Source organism: Ovis canadensis, chromosome 14, assembly GCF_042477335.2.
Source record: "Ovis canadensis isolate MfBH-ARS-UI-01 breed Bighorn chromosome 14, ARS-UI_OviCan_v2, whole genome shotgun sequence".
Taxonomy (NCBI): Eukaryota; Metazoa; Chordata; class Mammalia; order Artiodactyla; family Bovidae; genus Ovis; species Ovis canadensis.
Window position 1 is genome coordinate 63103348 of NC_091258.1, and position 14856 is coordinate 63118203.

The 14856-nt window shown below is 47.8% G+C and overlaps 1 long non-coding RNA gene across 1 annotated transcript; it reads right to left on the minus strand.

Moving 5' to 3' along the window:
• Nucleotides 1–9853: 9853 nt before the first annotated feature.
• Nucleotides 9854–11382, minus strand: LOC138419453 (uncharacterized). The gene is made up of 2 exons (XR_011248977.1): nt 11061–11382; nt 9854–10574 (listed from the first exon to the last, which is right to left on the minus strand). It is a non-coding gene; the product is annotated as an uncharacterized lncRNA (long non-coding RNA).
• Nucleotides 11383–14856: the final 3474 nt, after the last annotated feature.

Sequence of the window (14856 nt, forward strand, 5' to 3'; positions counted from 1 at the left end):
TGTATTACCGGATATGCCCTCACACATCAATGATCAGAGACCCTCTTTCTCTAATTACAATTATTCTCCTTTCAGTATGTTCACATAGTTGGTCCCCATGCCCAGACTCTCCTGACACAGATACTCCTGACCCAGGAGAATCTCCATCTGCTGAACATTCACCTACCTCCCCTACTCAGTTTCACAGATCTGTAAGACCCATGTTTCAATATATACACAGGAATTTAATTATCATATTCTCACAACATTTCTTCACAGCTACTAATCCCAGAGAACCCCAGATATCTTCCCTTTCCAAGGATACATTTGTCACAGTACATAATTAAGATCTGAACAGGTCTAGTTATAGTGTCACAAATACGTTTACGGCTCTCAAAATTATCTGGCATTCTATTGTGATCGTCTCCAATACAGATAAGCTTGATAATTTGATTATCAGTTCCCTGTCAAAAACATGTGTGAATATTTTTGCATTGCTAATCACTAGGGGTTGCTTCCCGGGTAGCTCAGCTGGTAAAGAATCTGTTTGCAATGCAGGAGACCTTGGTTTGACTCCTGGGTCAGGAAGTTCCCCTGCAGAAGGGATAGGCTACCCACTCCAGTATTCTTGGGCTTCCTTGGTGGCTCAGGTGGTAAAGAATCTGCCTGCTGATCAAACCTGGGTTTGATCCCTGCGTTGGGAAGATCGCCTGGAGGAGAGCATGGCAACCCATTCCAGTATTCTTGCCTGGAGCATTCCCAAGGACAGAGGAGCCTGGCAGGCTACAGTCCATGGGGTCACAAAGAATCAAACACCACTGGGTGACTAAGCACAGCACAGCAATCATTAGGGACTCCTTGCTTTAAAATTTTTTTAGCCATACCACATGACATGTGGGATCTTAGTTACCGGACCAAGGATCACCCGTGCCCCCTGCAGAGGAAGCACAGAGTCTTAACCCCTGGATCACCAGGGAGGTCCCAACTCCTTTCTAAATTGAAGGTCTCTATCTGTGGCTTAGTCCAATCATATCTCTTTCTTGTTTGCTTTTTCTTTCTCTCTTTTTAAATTAAAGTGTATTTGGTTTACAGTATTAAATTAGTTTCAGAAGTACAATAGTGATTCAATATTTGTATAGATTATACTCCATTTACAGTTATTACATAATAATAGCTATATTTCCCTGTGCTGTATAAGATATCCTTGTTGTTTCTTTATTTCATACATAGCAGTTTGTATTTCTTAATCCCTTACCCCTACTTTGCCCCACCCTCTTCCTTCTCTGGTAACTACTATGCTGTTCTCTGTATCTGGGAGTCTGTTTCTGTTTTGTTATACTTATTCATTTGTTTTATGTTTAGATTTCACATAAAAGTGATATCAAAGAGTGTTTGTCTCTGACTTACTTCACTAAGTATAATACCTTCTAGGTCCATTCACATTGTTGAAATGGCAGAATTTCATTCTTTTTAAGGCTGAGTCATATTCCATTGTGTATATATGCCACAGCTTCTTCATCCATTCATCTGTTGATGGCCACTTAGGTTGCTTACATATCTTGGCTATTATACATAATGCTGCTGTGAACACTGGGATGCATATGTCTTTTCAAATGAGTGTTTTCATCTTCTTTCTTTTTTTATGATTAAATAATATGCTTTATTGAGAGAAATGCCAAGATACAATTAATTTAGCATACATTATTTTCTACTCTGACTATTCGCCATAAGTTGGCAATGAGCCATATTATCCAATTTAAAACTAGAATTTAATTCTCCCAGACATAGTGTTACTATTTTACCAAGTGAATAAAGCTTGACTTTTGTTACCATATTCAAACAGTTTCTAATTTCCCAAAACGTTGCACTCTAAAAATAATATGTACTTAAGGTCCATCTAGTCAAGGCTATGGTTTTTCCAGTGGTCATGTATGGATGTGAGAGTTGGACTGTGAAGAAGGCTGAGCACCGAAGAATTGATGCTTTTGAACTGTGGTGTTGGAGAAGACTCTTGAGTCCCTTGGATTCCAAGGAGATCCAACCTGTCCATTCTGAAGGAGATCAGCCCTGGGATTTCTTTGGAAGGAATGATGCTGAAGCTGAAACTCCAGTACTTTGGCCACCTCATGCGAAGAGTTGACTCATTGGAAAAGACTCTGATGCTGGGAGGGATTGGGGGCAGGAGGAAAAGGGGACGACAGAGGATGAGATGGCTGGATGGCATCACGGACTCGATGGATGTGAGTCTGAGTGAACTCCGGGAGTTGGTGATGGACAGGGAGGCCTGGTGTGCTGTGATTCATGGGGTCACAAAGAGTCGGACACAACTGAGCGAATGAACTGAACTGATGCTTTTTTTTTTTAATTTTTATTTTTACTTTATTTTACTTTACAATACTATATTGATTTTGCCATACATTGACATGAATCCTCCACAGGTGTACATGTGTTCCCAAACATGAACCCCCCTCCCACCTCCCTCCCCATAACATCTCTCTGGGTCATCCCCGTGCACCAGCCCCAAGCATGCTGTATCCTGTGTCGGACATAGACTGGTGATTCGATTCTTACATGATGTATACATGTTACAATGCCATGCTCCCAAATCATCCCACCCTCTCCCTCTCCCTCTGAGTCCAAAAGTCCATTATACACATCTGTGTCTTTTTTGCTCTCTTGCATACAAGGTCGTCATTGCCATCTTTCTAAATTCCATATATATGTGTTAGTATACTGTATTGGTGTTTTTCTTTCTGGCTTACTTCACTCTGTATAATTGGCTCCAGTTTCATCCATCTCATCAGAACTGATTCAAATGTATTCTTTTTAACGGCTGAGTAGTACTCCATTGTGTATATCAATTCATGCCCATGGAGTGGGACTGCTGGGCCCTATAGTAGTTCTATTTTTCAGTTTTTTTAGGAACCTCCACTCCATTTTCCCACCAACAGTGTACAAAGGTTCTCTTTTCTTCACATCCCCTCTAACATTTGTTATTTGTAGACTTTTTGATGATAGTCATTCTGACAGATGTAATGTGATAGCTCATTGTGATTCTGATATGCATTTCTCTGATGATTAGTGGTGCTGAGCATCTTTTCATGTACCTGTTGTCTACTTTGTGCAATAAGGCAAGAAAAAAAAATCATACAGATTGAAAAGGAAGAAATACAGCTATCCTTATTTACAGATGATATGAACGTCTCTATAGAAAATCCTCAACTACACAAAAAAACTGGAGCTAATAAGTGTATTTTGCAAGGTCACAGACTATAATGTCAGCATACAAAAGTCAAATGTATTTTTATAGAACAGCGATGAAAAATTGAAATCTCAAAAAAATTTAAATAATATGTAAGATTAAAAAAAATAATATGTAAGTTAGCACCCAGAAAATGTAAGTACTCAATTCTAAATATAACAAAATCTGGAACTGCATGGAAGTCCATTCCTGAGGCTTCCTGCTATTTTCTGTCCCCATAAGGGCCCAGTTCAGTGTTCCTCTCCTCCTTTCCCCTTTTCTTCTAAAGTTGGACAAGGAGACCAGATCCCAACCTCTCGTTTCCTAAGAAAAAAATTAATAGAGCAGAACTTACTGAAAAAGTTAGACTAGGAGGAAATGAAAATGCATCAACTAGTGTGGAATTCCCTGATGAGGATGACATGGATAGAGGGGAAGTGGATGTTTAGAAGGGTCCAAACTGGTAAATATGGATGAAAGTAAGGACTGAATGGAACGATGCGTGATAGAATGATGGAAAGAAAAATTAATAGATGGGAGGATAGATAGATGAATAGCAGCATGGGTGGATAAACAGAAAGAGGCGTCATTGGATGAGAATGGATCAATGGATAAATAAATGGGAAGAAGGCAAATGGGTGAAAGGTTGAACGTGCTAGTGAGTGAAGGATGAATAAATAAATGTATGGATAAGTGGGTGAGAGGACACGATGGTGGAGGAGTGAATGGATGGTTAGATGGATGCGTGGTAGGAAGGAGGGATGGATGAACGTGTCAGAGGACAAAGGATTAAACGATGAATGCTTTGGGAAGGGTACATAACTAGAATTTGAGATAATTGCCTGGTTGGATGTGAATAGTTGGAAGAATGCCTGAATGATAGACTGAAGAAGGAAAGGTTGATTGAACCACCCTGGCGAGAGAGGGCTTTTTGAAATTGATACATGGGTAGTTGGTGATGAATGGATGAATTTGAGACTGGCACGTCTCTGTGATGGAGAAGGCAATGGCATCCCACTCCAGTGCTCTTGCTTGGAAAATCCCATGGACAGAGGAGCCTGGAAGGCTGCAGTCCATGGGGTCGCTGAGGGTTGGACACGACTGAGCGATTTCACTTTCACTTTTCACTTTCACGCATTGGGGAAGGAAATGGCAACCCACTCCAGTGTTCTTGCCTGGAGAATTCCAGGGACGGGGGAGCCTGGTGGGCTGCTGTCTATGGGGTCGCACAGAGTCGGACACGACTGAAGTGACTTAGCAGCATGTCTCTGTGAGGTTAGTTCCTATAGACTTTCGGTTGGGAGGAGTGTTCAATTAGGAAGTCATAAGAGGACAGGATGTTGTATCTGATTGTATCAGAGACCTTAGAACAACAGTGACTTCAGAAAAGTAACAGTTTATCTCCAAAGTGTCAATCTGAGTGCAAGCATTCAGAGGTTGATATGGCAGTTCCAGTACCAAGAACGCAGATCTCTTCTGCTTTAGCGCCACGGTTTCCCAGTGCATTGCCCTGGTCCTCAAGGTTGAAGATGGCTTACCAGCTCATGTGCTGGGTCTGCGTTCCAACCAGTGGGGTGATGGGACACTGAACTGGAGTGGAAGGTACAGCCTGGGACATGGCTTGCCCTCAGATCTTATTCGCTCCCCGTCTCAGTGTCTGCCTAGCTGCAAGGGAGTCTGGGAAACACAATCTTTATTTTGGAGGATCTTTTTTCTTTTCATTTCTTTCCTTTGGCCAAGTGGCAAGTGGGATCTTAAGGCATCGAGCCCAAGCCTTTGCATTAGGAGCTTGGAGTCTTAACCACTGGACCACCAGGGAAGTCCTAAAAGATAAGAAGGTTTGTTTTTTTTTTTTTAATTATTTTGGTCACACCGTACAGTATATGGGATCTTAGTCCCCAGACCAGGGGTCAAACACACACCCTCTGCATTGGCAGGGTGGAGTCTTAACCATTGGACACCAGAGAAATAGACATTTTGGATGATCTTGGGCTGAGCTCAGAGTTAGTGTTTTATCACCAAAGAAAGGAGGGAAGAACTTAGAGGAACAACTAACAGTGTCTACCATAAGGATTGACTCGAGGCTGATAATGAAACAAAAGGAAAACACTCTGCAAAGAGCAGAGTTGCTTGCTATCTAGCTAACGCACTCCTCATTATGAAAGCCAGGGATGGGGGTGGGGTCCCAGTGCCAGACACAGCAGAGACAGATACTTTTGGGTATCTTGACGTTTTTGTTCATGTGCTTCCAGAGTGTAAAGATCACCGGGATGGACACGTGGCAAACAGGAAGAGGGTGTAGACCTCTCAGATCTCTATGTAACCAGGAAGAAGGAATTAACCTTGGCCATGGGCCCTGGCTACAAAGATCCTGGGACTCAGCTTCTTCGGTAACCCAAACACCTTCAGATTAAATTTCCTGGGGGTTGGATCTCACTTGGGAGTTTGCCATGCTGCGGAGTTTATATAACTTCTAGTCCTTCCTCTGAATAACCATTGAGTGCCGAGCTCATGAGGTGATTCTCTCCACTTTGTCCCTTCAGTCCCCTCCTCATTCATGTCCATACACTCCAACTTTATTCTTTGAGAGCATGGAGGGTGTCCCTGATGGCTCATACAGTAAAACATCTGTCTGCGATGCAGGAGACCCAGGTTCGATCCCTGAGTTGGGAAGATCCCCTGGAGGAAGGAATGGCAACCCACTCTAGTATTCTTGCCTGGAGAATCCCATGGACAGAGGAGCCTGACAGGCTACAATCCACTGGGGTCACAAAAACTCAGACGTGACCGAAAGACTGACGCTTTCACTCTTCTAGGTTTTAGAACAGTCTGAGTTTTGGAAGCTGAGTCCCAGGATCTTTGTAGAGTCAGGAAGAACCAAGTTCAAGTCCAGCCTCAACAACGTTCTTTCTTTCTTTTCTTTGCTGTGCCACAGGGCATATGGGATCTTAGTTCTTTGACCAGGGATTGAACCCATGCTCCCTACATTGGAAGGGCAGAATCTTAAACACTGGACCGCCAAGGAAGTCCCATCTCTGCAACTTTCCTGGTGTGTGTGATCTTGAACAAGACACCTCATTTCTTTGTATCTCTGTTTTCATTTCTGAAAAATGAGAATATCAATAAAAGTACCTCCCTGAGACTTCCCTGGTGGTCTTGGAATTGGCTCTTTCACTGCTGGGGTCTGCGTTCAATCTCTGGTCGGGGAATTAAGACAAGTGGTGCTGCCATTAAAAACAAAAACAAACTCCCTCAAAAAGTTGTTGTATGGATTAAATATACTGAAATCTATGAGCATGGTGTCATAACTATCACTCAACCTATCCTCAGCACTTTCAAATCTACCCTCGGGGAGGAATTTGCCATAAGTGGGGCTGATGGCTAGAGCAGGGCTGAGCATAGACTGGGGCTGATGGCGGGTAGTGGACAGAAGACAGCATGGACTGTCAGTTGGGTGCTGGACCAGCAGGGGAGGCAGAAAAGAAGAGTGGGACATTGCATGTTCCTGAGCCTCTTCTCAGCGCCAGCTTTGTGCTAAGTTGTTTTATTTATTGATTGATTTGGTTACATTGCATCTTAGTCGTCTCGGGCGGGATCTTTGTTGTGCCATGTGGAAAATTTCCTTGCAGCACGTGGACTCTAGCTGCAGTGAGGGCCTCAGTAGTTGCAGCCCATGGGCTCAGTTGCTCTGAGGCATGTGAGATCTCAATTCCCTGACCAGGGATCGAACCTGCATCCCCTGCATTGCAAGGCGGATTCTTAACCCCTGGACTGCCAGGGAAGCCTCTGTGCCCAAGATCCAGTCCCATGGATCTTCACATCTTTGCGGTCATCCCCATTACACACTCGAACAAACTGAGACTCACCCAAGGTCACTGGGCTCTCAAGGGGCAAGGTTAGGATTAGCGCACGAGTTTGGTCCTCAGGAAGTCTCTTCCACCGGCGACTTGCCTAGGGCTCCTTTCCCTGGGCTGCACTGGGCGTGGGGGGAAACGGATGGGACCAGTTGATGTGTATCAGAAGGGGCAAGAAGTAGTGAGATTGTGAGGTGCTTGCTTAAGCGTAGATGTTGGGAGGATAAGGTGCCTGATACATTCCTCTGGGGGGTGGGGGCAGTGACCTCCAGAATTTTCAGCAGCACCATGCTGGCCAAGAATCTCCAGTGTGTTAGTTGCTCGGTCGTGTCTGACTCTTGCAATCTCATGGGCTGTAGCCCACCACGCTCCTCAGTCCATGGGATTCTCCAGGCAAAACTACTGGAGTGGGTTGCCATTTCCTTCTCCAGGGGATCTTTCCGACCCAGGGATCGAACCCAGGTCTCCGGCATTGCTAGCAGATTTTCTACTGGCTAGGCCACCAGGGAAGCCCAGGAAGGGGGTAAATAGCAAAGCATTTTCTCACTTGTTGAAGCCCCAAACCAGTGGGGTGGGGGAGGAGCCAGGCCTCCCTCCTTCTGTCCTCAGAGGCCTCGGTCTCTGGTCTCAGAACTGGATGTCCCAGATCTCAGCCAGCTGCACTGGATGGTTCCCCCAAATTTCCACCCACACCTGTTTCTGTGACTTTGTACCATTCCTAGGGGCCAGAGGAGAGCCTGAGTGCCTGCCTGTCTTTCGTGGGAAACTCTTTCGCCTGCAGCCTCCGAGTCTCCCCCACCCCCCCCTCCCTCCAGTCTGTGTACTGTTTACTCTCTGGTTGTCTCCAGGTGAGGGGGCCAGCAATCTGATCTCTGTGCAGCTGGGAGAGGCGTGTCTGAGGCCAGGTTACTGGGCTGAGGACAAAGGAGTGGGCTAAGAAAGGTGAGAAGGAAAAAAATGCTCCTTCCCAGCCGCCCCCTCCTCCCTCAGCCCTTTGAATTCATAACGAATGGTTACATAATCAGCTCCATCTTATTCCCTTCTGTGGGCAGTGAGCCAGATGGGGATTAGGCTGGGCAAAAATACAAAAACAAAAAAAAATCCCACGCGTAATTAAGAAGGGAGTGAGAGCGATTTCAGAGCGACAGAAGGCAAGAGAAAGAAAGAGAGGAAGTGAGTAGAGAGGGGACAGTGAGGGAGCGAGAGGATGAGAGAGAGTAAAAGAGCCAAGAGGAGAGAGAGAAGGAGACAAAGTGTCAGACGAAAAGAGAGAAGTGGGGGGGATGAGGCAGGGAGGTGAGAGCGAATGATTGACTAGGACACAGAGATAGCACAGTGGTAAAGCATCCACCTGCCAATGCAGGAGCCACAGGAGATGCGAGTTCAGTCCCTAGGTTGGGAAGATCCTCTGGAGGAGGACATGGCAATCCACTCCAGTGTTCTTGCCTGGAGAATCCCATGGACAGAGGAGCCTGAAGGGCTACAGCCCATGGGGTCGCAAAGAGTCGGACACGACTGAGCGCGTATGCACGCAGGGACACAGGAAGAGAAGCATCCGAAGATGACACAGGACACAGAGGGAGAGGACAGAGCCAGAGATGGAGAGACACACAGAGGAAAGAAGAGTTAGAGCTAGAGGGAGACACACACTCAGAGATGTGGAGACAGGGACGAAGACCGCTGTAGACAGAGGCAAAGACAGAAAGGACAGGAGGGATCTAGGGAAGCAAGAAACAGAGATTCAGAGAAGAAAGCCAGAGAAATACAGAAGGACTGGGATTCACAGTCTGAGAAAGGGACGGAGAGACAGAAAGGAAAGGAGAAACAGTCCAGTGAAGGACATAGATCTGCCTGAGGCAGAAACAGAGGCACAACAGAGAGGAGAGGTACAATCTAATCGAAAAGGGAGGCGACCTGACTGAGCCTTGTGAGCAGCCAGCTCAGTCAGTACTTTTCTAGCCTGTCTTGGGTGTCAGGCTCTGACACACCTAATCTTTTAATCCCAGTAAAAAGCCCTGATGATGATTTCAGCTAACACTTTGTACTATGTCCCACGCATATTCTTAATCCTTTGCACATTTCTCACCTGTTCTCATAACAACCTTATGTGGTAAGTGCAGATATTATCTCCATTTTATGGACGGGGAGATGAGGGCATTCAGAGGCATAAAGTCACTTCTCAGGGTTACCAGCTAGTAGCCAGGAGGCAGCGCCCAGGCAACCTGGCTCCAGTCCCTTGTTTCAATACCTCCACTCCCAAGAGAGAAATAGCTGGGGACTCTAAGGATTGGCTTGCGTGCATGCTAAGTCGGTTCAGTCATGTCCGACTCTGTGCGACCCCACGGACTGTAGCTCACCAGGCTCTTCTGTCCATGGAATTCTCCAGGCAAGACTACTGGAGTGGGTTACCATGCCCTCTTCCAGGGGATCTTCCCAACCCAGGGATCAAACCTGCATCTCTTATGTCTCCTGCACTGGCAGGCGGGTTCTTTACCACTAGTGCCACTTGGGAAGTCCCTAAGGATGTGGGCCCTCCAAATTTGGAGAAAAGAGGGGGTTCTTTACCTGGAATCCAAAGATTGATAACAAGAGACCATGGATGCCCTGAAATGATTGTGCTACATGGACATCATGCCCACCTGGAGAAATGATGTGCAAGTATTATGGATCCCTGGAAGACACAGCTGTTTTTTTTTTTTTTAAAGGCACATGGGATCTTAGTTCCTGGACCAAGGATCAAACTGGTGCCGCCTGCAGTGAAGCAGGGAGTCTTAACCACTGGACCGCCAACTCTTATTTATTTCACATGTGGTTATTATGAGGGTTTCTCACATAGCTCTGGGGGTAAAGAACCCACCTGCCAATGCAGGAGACATAAAAGATGCAGGTTCAATCCCTGGGTTGGGAAGATCCCCTGGAGGAGGAGGGCATGGCAACCTACTCCAGAATTCTTGCCTGCAGAATCCCATAGAGGAACCTGGTAGGTTACAGTCCATACGGTCACAAAGAGTCGGACATGACGGAAGAGACGTAGCACGCATGCATGGTTATTATGAACCCTATTATGTACCAGGCAGTTCTGGAGGGTGAAGGATCCATGGGAAACAAAGCAAATAATAGCAATAACAACAACAACAACAAAATCAGTGAGTCCCTCTCCTCTCAGAGTTGTCCCTTGGGTAGGAGGACTCATTGTCAGAGGCAGCGTCTGAAAGCTCCTGGAGTTTGTCAAGCTCGCTCTCACCTCAAGGCCATTGTTTCTGCCGCTCCCTCTGCTAGGAACATGTCTCCCCACGGCTCCCCACGGCCGACTCTCAGAAGTCACCTCCCCCAAGAAGCCCTCTCTGACCACCCAGTGTGAAGCAGCCCCTGCCAGTCACTATCGATCCTGTTTCCTCGTTTAATTTGCTTGGTGCCATTTATCACTGGTGGAGGTGCTCTCGTCTATTCCGATGCCGTCTGCTTTAGGTCAATCTCATCTTCTAGAAGTTAACAATTCCCTGAGGAGAGAGAGAGACTTGGATTTTCGTGTTATTTGCTAGAGCCCTTGCGCCTACATTAACAGGTCACATGTGCTCACTAAACTTCCTTGGGAAGGTAAAGACAGTAAAGAATCTGCCTTCAAGGCAGGAGACTTGGGTTCGATCCCTGTTTCGGAAAGATCCCCTGGAGAAGGGAATGGCAACTCACTCCAGTATTCTTGCCTGGAGAATTCCATGGACAGAGGAGCCTTGCAGGCTATACTTCACGGGGCTGCAAACAGTTGGACATGCCTGAGCGACTAATACATATGCGCTCACTAAACCCCCGTCAATCAGTAATGACACCTCACCCATGTATCATGCTCCCCACAGGCCACTAGACGCCCCATGCTCCATATATTAACTCACTTAAGGGGTTCTGGATGGAGAAAGTGGGACAGAGAGCTTAAGAAACTCGTTCAAATTCACAGTGCTGGATGATGGCAGGGTCATGATCAAACTCACCTCTGTGGCTCAGCCCCTGCTGTTTGCCGCTCTGCCCCAAAGGTCACCTGAGCCTGTGCGTTCCTGTCTCCCCACCCCCAGGCCTGGAGTGGTGGACCAGTCTCAGCACTGTGACAAGATTCCCCAGCCTCTGGGGGTTGTCTCATTTGTACTCACAGGATTGCAACTGATGGAGGTGACTGAGGGATAACAGAGAGAGGTCAAAGCCATACTAGAAAAACTGAATGTTGGGCCACATGCCCAGGAACGTGAGGCCCCGCACACAGGGCCACAGGAAAAGGCAGCAGCGCTGGTCGGGAGGCAGAAGGGAATGAGAGGAACGTGCAGCTTCACTGGGAGAGGCAGGACAGAGTCAGCAGTGTAGGACTGGGCTTTGGGTCACAGGGGCTGTCCTGGTTGTCTGGTGCCTGGCCGTTGGGTGGATTTAGGGCTGGGAAATGATTCTTGACTGTCACTGTTCCCAGGCAGGTGCCGCTCCCACTAAACCATCTCAGTCTTCTAAGTGTCCCCACCCCTTGAGAGGCAACTCAATAAATACTTAAAAACAATTAAAAAGACAACAGGCTAGGAAAGCGTTCCAGGGGAGACGCCGGAACTGGGGCTGGAGAAGAGTTCAAGGATGAAAGCAGTGTCCTCTTCCTTCCCCCTCCTCCCTTTCCGCGCCCTCCTCCCCACTCCCTCCCTCTCTCCATCCCCACCACCTTCACCCATTCCCCCCTTGGCCAGACCTCTGATTGCATAACCTCAGTTCTGGTTCCTGCTGCTGAAACTGTTTCTTTTGGAAATAAAACAAACGCTAACCTTGGCGAGGCCGGCCCTTTCCTCATCCACTCACCCACAGATCTGGCATTGGCAGGAGAGAGCTGATTCTCAGCCGGTAGTGGGGTCACCCGGATTGGACAGTTCTAGCCAGTGGTGAATTGATAGCGCGCGGCTCTGCTCCCGGAGCTGGTCACCTTTGGGGCTGGTGCACCCCCTGCGGGACAAGGGCTGCAACTGCAGGCCGGCTGGCGGCAGATGAGGGACAGGGGCCGGGGGGGTGGGCGGGGTGGGGGGGGTGGGGGGGTGGGCGGGGTGGGGGGGGGTGGGCGGGGTGGGGGGGGGTGGGCGGGGTGGGGGGGGTGGGGGGGTGGGGGGGGTGGGGGGGGTGGGGGGGGTGGGGGGGGTGGGGGGGGTGGGGGGGTGGGCGGGGTGGGGGGGGTGGGGGGGGTGGGCGGGGTGGGGGGGGTGGGCGGGGTGGGCGGGGTGGGGGGGGTGGGGGGGGTGGGCGGGGTGGGGGGGGTGGGCGGGGTGGGGGGGGTGGGGGGGGTGGGGGGGGTGGGCGGGGTGGGCGGGGTGGGGGGGGTGGGCGGGGTGGGGGGGGTGGGCGGGGTGGGGGGGGTGGGCGGGGTGGGGGGGGTGGGCGGGGTGGGGGGGGTGGGCGGGGTGGGGGGGGTGGGCGGGGTGGGGGGGGTGGGCGGGGTGGGGGGGGTGAGAGGGCGGGGCTCCAGACACAGCTGTCTGGCCTTTCCGCACCTCTACGACTGTCACGGCTGTCACGATTTGCACTGAAGTTCAGTTCAGTTCAGTTCAGTCGCTCAGTCGTGTCTCTTTGCGACCGCATGAATCGCAGCACGCCAGGACTGTCTGTCCATCACCAACTCCTGGAGTTTACCCAAATTCATGTCCATCGAGTTGGTGATGCCATCCAACCATCTCATCCTCTGTCATCCCCTTCTCCTCCTGCCTTCAATTTTTCCCAGCATCAGGGTCTTTTCCAATGAGTCAACTCTTCGCATCAGGTAGCCAAAGTATTGCCCTGAAGAGGGGCTACCATCTTAGCTGACCTGTTCTAGAATGTTCTAGAAGACCCATACTCGATCTCAGATTCTTAGGATCAGGTGCACTCTCTCTCGTCTTTGAGCCTCTCACCTTCCCCATCCCTCTCTCCCTCCCTTCCTTTCTTCTCTTTGGGGGTGGGAGGGAAGCTTCAGCAGAGGCTTCAGGTTTGTAAAAGGAAAGCCAAGGACTTTTTTAGGATCAAAAACATTTAAGCCAATGAGGAGGAAATGTGCTGCATGGTATTATGAGATTTACCCCCTAGGTGTGATCCGTTCTTGGTGAATAACATCCTTCACCCTCGTGGGATGGTCGTCAGCCTCTTTCAGAGTCCACCTCAGCTCAACAGATTCTTTTAACAAAGAGGGCGTGCTCACTTGAGCCTGGTAAGCTGTTGACTTTACGGGGGCAAAAAAATTTTTTTTTGAGAAGAGAAAAGGAAAACTGAGGAAAAAAATGAAGCAATATGTTTAATGAATGAACCTGTACAATTGTACTTGTTTGCGGTTACGTTTTAATTAATTATTTGTTTGACCTTATTGCGTCTGGCCTTATTTGCCCCGTGTGGGATCTTTCATTGTGGCACACAGGGATTAGACTGGAGGAGTGGCTTAGGTGGTCTGCCCGCCCCCTTGGTGGTGTGGAAGGTAGATGTGATCAGCACGACTCCAGAGGTGAGACTAAAATCTGAATCTGCCTCACATGTCTCTTCCTCATCCAGGGAGTGGCGGAGAGAGAAGATGTTTAACTTCTCACAGTAGGGATGTCATGAAGGACTGAGCTTGGGGTAGACAGAAGATTCTAGGAGAGTTACCCCAAGTCTCCTTCTAAAAGAAAGCCTGGGAGAAAACCCAGGTGTCCTTGAATGAACTGAATGTTCAAACTACCATACAATTACACACAGTTCACATGCTAGCAAGGTTATCTCTTGAGGTCCTTTAATGGACCGGAACCAGGTGGTCTGGAGTTGACGATAATAAAGTAAAAGAGAGAGAGAGAGAAAGAGGCTGATATTCCTTGGTTTACACAGAAAACCAATAAAGTCCTTGATACAGGTCTTGTTGCTCATGAAGGCACCTGGTGCCCTCTTGAGGGGGTGAAGGCACAATGTGCCTTCTCGATAGGGTCATAGAAGCCCAGGCAGGACAGTGAGCACGACAGGTCTCTGTGCTCCAGAGAATTAGCCTGAGAGAGAGAGACAGAGAAAGAGAGAAGGAAAGAAAGAAAGACACAGGGACCCAAGCTCTGATGGAGCAAAGGTGTTTTATTCAACATCGTGTGAGTATATATACTGTCTTACAAGGTAGCTATTTTCAGCAAAGATAAAAATCAAAAGTCCAGACTTACAAATTATCAAGGAAAACATAAGGCGATCCATATCAAAGAGAGAGGGTTGTAAACCATCACTTTTACCATATGGTTCATAAAAAGGAAGAGTGTCGTAAATAGTTACTTATCACCGTATGGAAAAACTAACGAAGGAAATGCATGCATTCCTCAGCCCCGGGAGTAGTTTGCTACTCCCCTTAATTCCTGAATATTCAGGAATTAATAAGGGACAGAAGATTCATGACAGATCCAAAACAGCACACAGGAAGCCTCCTGTAAAATGCTTCCTGACAATTCCCCCTATTTTACTATATTTGTAAAAAAGGTCCTGAACAATTGAGTTTGTTTAGTGTTAACCAACCTTATAGAAAGGAAATGATAGACAACAAATATAATTACCAAGACTATTACCAAAGTTGCAGTTCCAGACCCGATTCTGTGGGTAATACTTTGAAACCATCCTCGTGGGTCTAGCCCAGATAATTGATTGGCTAGTTGTTCAGCTAAAGTTTCCAAATCAGTGGAAGAGGGCAGACGTTTAGAAAAAGTTTCAAAGATTTTCTTTTGCAGTGATTGTACATTCAGAGAGGCATTATCATGTATATTTTGTAAATGGAATTTGATTTGTCCCCAGTTGTAGGCACTATGA